Below are 6,867 nucleotides of genomic sequence, written 5' to 3'. Positions count from 1 at the left end.
GAGGAAGGGGGGGCGTAGAGGCACTGGGGAGTTGGTGTTCTCTCGAAGTTGTAGGTGGTGGGGTGGTTGAACCTGTATTTCTCAAAACCAAACTTGTGCTTGGACAACTCTTCTCCATTGGAAATTAGAGATTTTTCAAAAGGGAAATAAAGGAACTTACGATATTTACGTTCTCGTGTCGCTAGACGTTGAGATAACTTTGTGACTTGTCTCTGTAGATACTGAATCTCGTCTTGGATGCTACGACCACAATGTGAGGCTTCCTCAGCCGGAACCTGCCTTTCACGATCATGACCACATCCACGATGACCCTCCATTGAATCTTAATGAGCTCTAGTACCAACTAACGCTGAGCAGAATATAGATTATTCTGGGGCATGAAGTTACAGAGGGATTAAAAAGAAACAAGAGAGAAATAACGAAATAAGAAGTAGCTCAAGATTGGTTTTAAAAAAAAAAACCTTCTTGACAAAATAAGAGAGGGAAATAAAGAACAAAAGAGATGTAGCCGTAACGTGGCTTGAGCGAAACCAATTGATTCAATATAAAAATAACTTATCCCCAAACATCATCTAAGCATAGGTTTATATAGCTCTCAAAACCCTAAAAAAAAATCTAAATAGAAAAATAACCAACTAGACTTATTCCCTAAGATTTAGGATAAATTAACTATCAAGACTCAGTTCCTAAGATTTAGGAGAAAATTAAATATAAAAAATAAATTAAACTTAATTAACGGATAACTACTTAAAAAAAAAATAATTTTGGATTCTCTATTGCATCAACATCATCCCTACCCAGGGACAATGATATAGTGACAAAGTATTTTTTTTTTAAATTTTAGAGATATTTATGATAAATTAACCAATTAAATTTTTAATGTAGATTGACCTAAGAATACTGGGCTAATGGGCTGTCCGTTGCGAGTGCTTCCCGATTTATCTTGATTATAGGTGGAAAACTTCAATGACACGAGGTCGGTCATCCCAGAATTGGTCGACATAAGCTGGATATTTGATACCAACTATATAAAAAAAGTCCCTTCTATGGTTTATGATGAGTTCTTTTTTCGTTCGCTCGGATTCCTCCTCTCTAGAAAGCTTATCTGATATCCTGAGATGTAACACGTTTTAGAGTTTGAGTCGGCTTGCCAGCATGGTCTTTCCGACGCTCAAGTCAGTCACAGATTAGATGAAGAATATGAAAGAAAGAAGAAGATGAGGAGGAGGAGGAGGAGGAGAGCTTAAAGGAGGAGAGTGGTCTCCACTTCCGAGAATAAGAAGACCAACTTATCTATACCTTACCTCTCATGGTGCTTATATAGATATCTGAAAGGAATCTGCATGTTATTAATCTTCGTGCCTTTTTATCTCTTACCGCCTAAGTAGGACGAGATTTTTAATAATCCATTATCATTGCTCCACTCGTAGTTTGCGGTTACCAAATTAACAAACAAAATAACTGATGAAAGGACTTTTTTTAATTATTTTTTATTCTAATATTTCTCTTTATCAAATTTACCTATTACATATCCACTCAATTTCAATTGTCTAAAAACTATTATGATCAGCGCAATTTAGTAAATTTTACATGTAAATATTAGTTTGTACAGACTTATTATTTATCTTTGTTTTTCGATTTTAATTAATTTAGATAATGTATCAATTTTAATTAAACTTATTAAATGAATCTAAACTATTTACATTTCAAATATGATCTCTCTATTATATTTTATATGTTAGGATCATTGCGAGCTAAAGAGGGTGAATAGTGTCATTGAGAATGCAACAGAAACTTTAAAACTCAATACAGTACACAATTAGTTTTACTTGGTTCACAAGCTTCCAAAGCAATTATATCCAAAGTCTAGTCATAATGACTACCACCACTAACCTTCTCTTTCTTATATACCTTTCGGAGGCGGAAAAGTCTAAAAATTTAGGATTGCATTGCTTACATACTATTGTCATCATTATTCACTGGAACATAGATACGCTCTTGTATTGTAAGCATTATTTTCATTCACTAAATTAGAATGCCACTTGCAAGATTGTATTTACCCTCTTTGAAGAACGGAATTTTGACCTAGGGGCGTAAACAATATTATATTTCTATGTCCTCGTGGCCTTGTATAGTCTGGAAGGCGAAAGAAGGCACAGATCGAGTTGAAACATAACGGGCAAGTAAAAATCAAATGCATTCACTACAAACAACTAGGCCATAATCGAAGGTCTTGTATTTGTTGGATCGATGAGTTTTGCTAGAGGGGGGGGGTTGAATAGCGATTTTAAAATTTAGAAAGAGTACGCAGCAGAAAGAATAAACGAAAAGAAAGAGCAACGCTAACACAAGTATTTTTACTTGCACTACAACAAAAACCCTCATAGACATCGGTTTTCCACCGTTGTCTATTATATTTTCGACCGATGTCTATGAAGGCGATGTAAAAGGTCTGCCATTTTAGACATCGGGTTAAAACCGGTGTAGTATCACTTAACGACACTGGTTTTTGAATCGGTTATTAACCGGTGTAGTATCACTTAACAACACTGTTTTATCAATGATGTAAAACCGATGTAATATTATATGTTAATACACCAGTTTTGGCAGCGGTATACGACTGATGTAATATTAGTTAATGACACCGGTTTTGCAGAGGTGGAAAACCGATGTAATATCAATATTGTTTAACGACACAAATTCAATTTCCGAAACAGTGAAAAATCGATAAAATGCACCAATATTATTCTTACAATAGTATCCATAAAATACACAAATATTCATAAATTACACATATTCTTCTTCCAATAGTATCCATAAAATACACAAATATTCACAAATTACATAAATATTCTTCTTACAACAGTATCCATAAATATTCATCCAACTCCCGTTCAGCCTCATAATCTTCACCAGCTTTGTTTTCCTTGGGAAAAAACTTCAAGGTATGATAACCACTAACTGCATACCTGAAATGCAGAAGGCATCCCGCTTAACAAACTAATTTCAGAATGACAAAGTTGAAAATTCTGGTCCTCCCACATAGGAAATGACTAAATAGTCTTTAGTATAGTGAATTTTTAGATGGAATCATTCATGTCAAACCAAATTATTGCTAACACCCTATCATAGTAAGGATGGTATACAAAAAAAAAAAGACTCAAGAGGACTTCATCATGATAATTTGAGAAATAATAATGATTAAGCACAAAATATAGTAGGTCATAATGCACATTTTTCACCCAATTTTCATGTCAGATGAATGTTGGATAAGGTTGGAAGCATTTTAGCATTACACTTCTTCTCAAACATCAACGAATTCAAGTATTAAATTTGTAGAAAACAAGAATTGTGAGGGAATCTGATCCTCCTCTCAATTAGATGTTGATTCTGCATTTAAGGTATCATCTGACATCACAATACCACAATTCCCCAAATCTAAATCTAGTACATAGGTGATTAGAAATACAGAACTCTCAATTTGACAACTATTTATCAATATGTAAGTTTCAAAATACATATAATTCAATAACTGATACCTACTTTCAACTTACTCTAAATTAACATCATATAATATTTCTCCAAAATCTAAATAGGTAGCAGAACTAATGAAGCATTCAAGGTACACAATTGACTGAATCCACATTAATGAATATATCAACTTTCAACCTCAATTTGTTAGCTAATAGCATAAATAACCAGATTCTAGATTGTGATCGTGCATGAAACTTAACAGTGCACACCATATGAAAATTGCATATTCAAGACTTACTTTTATGCTAAATCCTTGTATTTATCAGCATCCAAGTTAGCAATGACAACATCATCTTCCAATTTGTATGCATTGGCTAACTTCTCATATATCTGCACCAAAAAAAAAAATCAGGTTAGATCTAGTAATCTCATAATTAAAAATATGGCAAATATGACCTTAGGCTAATCTAGGTCTTAAGCCCTATATCAACAAAAATACTCACAGGAGCAAGATGCTTGCAATGGCCACACCTGTTTGAAGATAAGAAACTTAGTCGTCTACAGTGGATAAGGAAAAGTATCTAATGCTACAAATGGAGAGAAAAAAAGGAACCTTAGCAAATACACTAACCATGGTGCATAGAATTCAACAAGAACATCTTTATTTACATCAAGAACAATCTAATCAAATCTCTGGAGTCAATACTACTACATTAGAAGGGATAGTTGCTAGTTTCACATTTGTTCCTACAACAATAAGCCCACAAATAAAAGGTAAAAAATTAATTCAGGTGAAGGAATAATATTTGACCATATCTAAAATTGTCATTTCAAGAATTTTTAGTAAATATAATTTGCAATATACCCCCTTCAGTATTCACAAACTCAGTAAGTGCTTCTGTAGTAAAAGAGATGATGCTTCTTGGCCTAATTTAGAACGATGCTAACCTTCCCAATCAAAACAGATTTATCCTTTTTAAAGCTCGATCCAAGCTTTTCATATTCAGGGGCAAGCTTCTTGCAGTGTCCACACTTGCGACAAAATGGTATTAGAAGGGCTAAAATTATGCAATTAAAATACACACACATGGAGATCCTTTGCTTTAAACTGGATACTTAATGGAGTCTACATTCATCTTCTATAGTCTTGGCAAACAATCAGTTATGAGAATCGACCATATACAGTGCATTTCAAGTGTATCTTCTAAAGAGAAATACAAGTGCGGTTTCAATTTTCACACAAGAAGAAACAATGATGAAGAGCAAATAAGAATTTCAACATCAAAGGCACAATCAAAGAGAAGAGATTTAAGAGATTAAATCTGATATACCAGAGTGTCTCAGTCATTAATATTTTGATAGAAAGGACATTTAGAAAAGAATAATATGCATAAAAAAAGTTATCTTTCACGCAAGAGACAAAATTAATCAGGAAAAGCAACCAAGGGTATGCTTTTTATTATTTGTGCTGATCCACCCTAGTAATTGGGAAAAACATAGCTTGATTGATGATGTTTATGATGAGGATCCACCATCGTCTTAGACTATAAACCAAGAAGGTACCAACCATTGAGAGGATCAACTGTTGGTTAACAGTTTAAACATACAAGTAAAAAGGAATACCAAGTCCATGGTTTCAGTATTAGTTTGAGATGAGACATTGAAATGGGAATCAGAGCGCTTCACCATCTGGTCGATTGTTCAGATTCAGGTGAAAAAAAAATAGCAATAAACAGTCCGTAATATTCTGGTTATTGCATGTATCTAAAGTTTCAAAAAGTGTGATTATTGCATTGGAAAAAGAAAAGGTTCCCACAAAGGTCAGTGCAGAGAAGGCGATAAACAATTTCAGATAATACTCTACGAACCCAATCCTGTGACAACTGACAAAGAATAAAAAAAATAAATAAAAAAAATCAACAGGGAGCACAACTAAGAGATTATTGTGCCTAATCTCTTCCCGTTAGAATATGAACAAGAATAACGAATTAGCTAATTTAATTCACCTCCACAAAATATAATCAAATCAACAAGGAATCACAAAGCTCAGGAGATTCATCAGATATATCCACAAAATATAATATCAGCAAAGTAGATCAAAATGTGACTTTTGAACAACAAATATATGAAGGATTTGCCCCAACTTCAAAAAAAAAAAAAACTAAAACATGGCGATAAATCGAGAATACTGGGCTTATGCTTTATTTTATTATTTTGAAAAAGAAAGAGAGATCATTGCCACGAACCCCTCTTTCTCTCGTGGCTTTTCTTCGTCAACCCGCTCGGGGTAGGAGGAGGCTGCCATCGGAGTGGTACCCTTGATCGACGAGGACACGATTGGCGGCCGATGCAGTGACGGTGCACGAAACCAGGTTGCCCATGCTGGAGCTCTTCCTCTTCATCTCCTCCTCCATCTCCTCCTCCTCCTCCTCCTCCTCACCATCAACACAATCAAAGGGTAGATTTTAGGGAAGAAAAGAGATTTCTAACCATCAACACAATCAAAGGGTAGATTTTAGGGAAGTAATCCCTTTTCTCTAAAAACAAACATCGGAAAAAAAACAAAAAATCAAAGCAAAAGCAACTCGTTTTGAGGGGGAGAAATCCTCTCTTTTTTTCTTGCCTACAAGAAAACTGTGCAGAAATCATAAATCGCTTCCACAAAATCCTTATTTTTTTCCCTTACAGAGAGCAACATTTGTACAAGAATATAAGGGAAAGTAGATCGTAACCAGGAGCGGAGGAGGAGGAAGAAAGGGGAAGTGAGCAGTCGTTGTGAAGTGGTGGCTCTTTGCTCTTCAGTTTGAGGGCGATCGCTGACGAAGAACAAATGCGAGACGATCAAGCCCCTTTCTAGCCATTGTTCCTCCTCAGGAAACGAGAAATATGTGTTAGAGAGCACCGCAACAAAGCAACGAGTGTCCCGAAGAGCGAGAAAATGAACCCTTCGCCGATGCTCCGCTGCTGTCGCCAACTTGCCCTTTTAACAGCGAGCATTTCTATAAAATGAAGGGCTCCTCTTCTCACCCAAAGGGAAGAGTTGGAGGAGATACGACGTGGTTGGACAGAGAAGCAAAGGCGTCGTGGTCTGTTGATCCTAATCAGGAGAGGAAGGGGCGTCGATCTAGGAAGGGGAAGAGGGAGATGAGGCTGAGAGAGATGGTGGACGGCACGATATAGGTTTAGGATTGGAGGTAAGATTGAAGTGTTGCAAATTTCGGCTAAGTATTGGTGGGAAAATTAAATTATTTTATTTTATCATAGACACCAGGTTCTAAAAACCATTGTTAAAAGCGGTGTCTATTAACAAAAAAAAGACACTCATATACATCAGCTTAAAAAATCGATGTCTATGAGTGAAAATATGTGCTTATAGACACCGATTTTTTGAAA

General features: G+C 35.4%; 1 long non-coding RNA gene across 3 annotated transcripts; it reads right to left on the bottom strand.

Annotated features, from left to right (window-relative positions):
- Positions 1-2,754: 2,754 nt before the first annotated feature.
- LOC122051443 lies at positions 2,755-6,597 on the bottom strand. Of its 3 annotated transcripts, XR_006131439.1 has the most exons (6): positions 6,207-6,597; positions 4,340-5,906; positions 4,106-4,221; positions 3,978-4,005; positions 3,773-3,864; positions 2,755-2,969 (listed from the first exon to the last, which is right to left on the bottom strand). It is a non-coding gene; the product is annotated as an uncharacterized LOC122051443 (long non-coding RNA). The 3 variants fall into 3 exon arrangements; XR_006131440.1 differs by lacking the exon at positions 4,106-4,221 and having other exon boundaries at positions 2,765-2,969; positions 5,721-5,909; positions 6,207-6,588; XR_006131438.1 differs by lacking the exon at positions 4,106-4,221 and having other exon boundaries at positions 2,767-2,969; positions 5,721-5,906; positions 6,207-6,584.
- Positions 6,598-6,867: the final 270 nt, after the last annotated feature.

This window comes from Zingiber officinale, chromosome 3A (genome assembly GCF_018446385.1).
Source record: "Zingiber officinale cultivar Zhangliang chromosome 3A, Zo_v1.1, whole genome shotgun sequence".
Lineage (NCBI taxonomy): Eukaryota > Viridiplantae > Streptophyta > Magnoliopsida > Zingiberales > Zingiberaceae > Zingiber > Zingiber officinale.
This window is presented reverse-complemented; position numbering and strand designations above follow the sequence as displayed.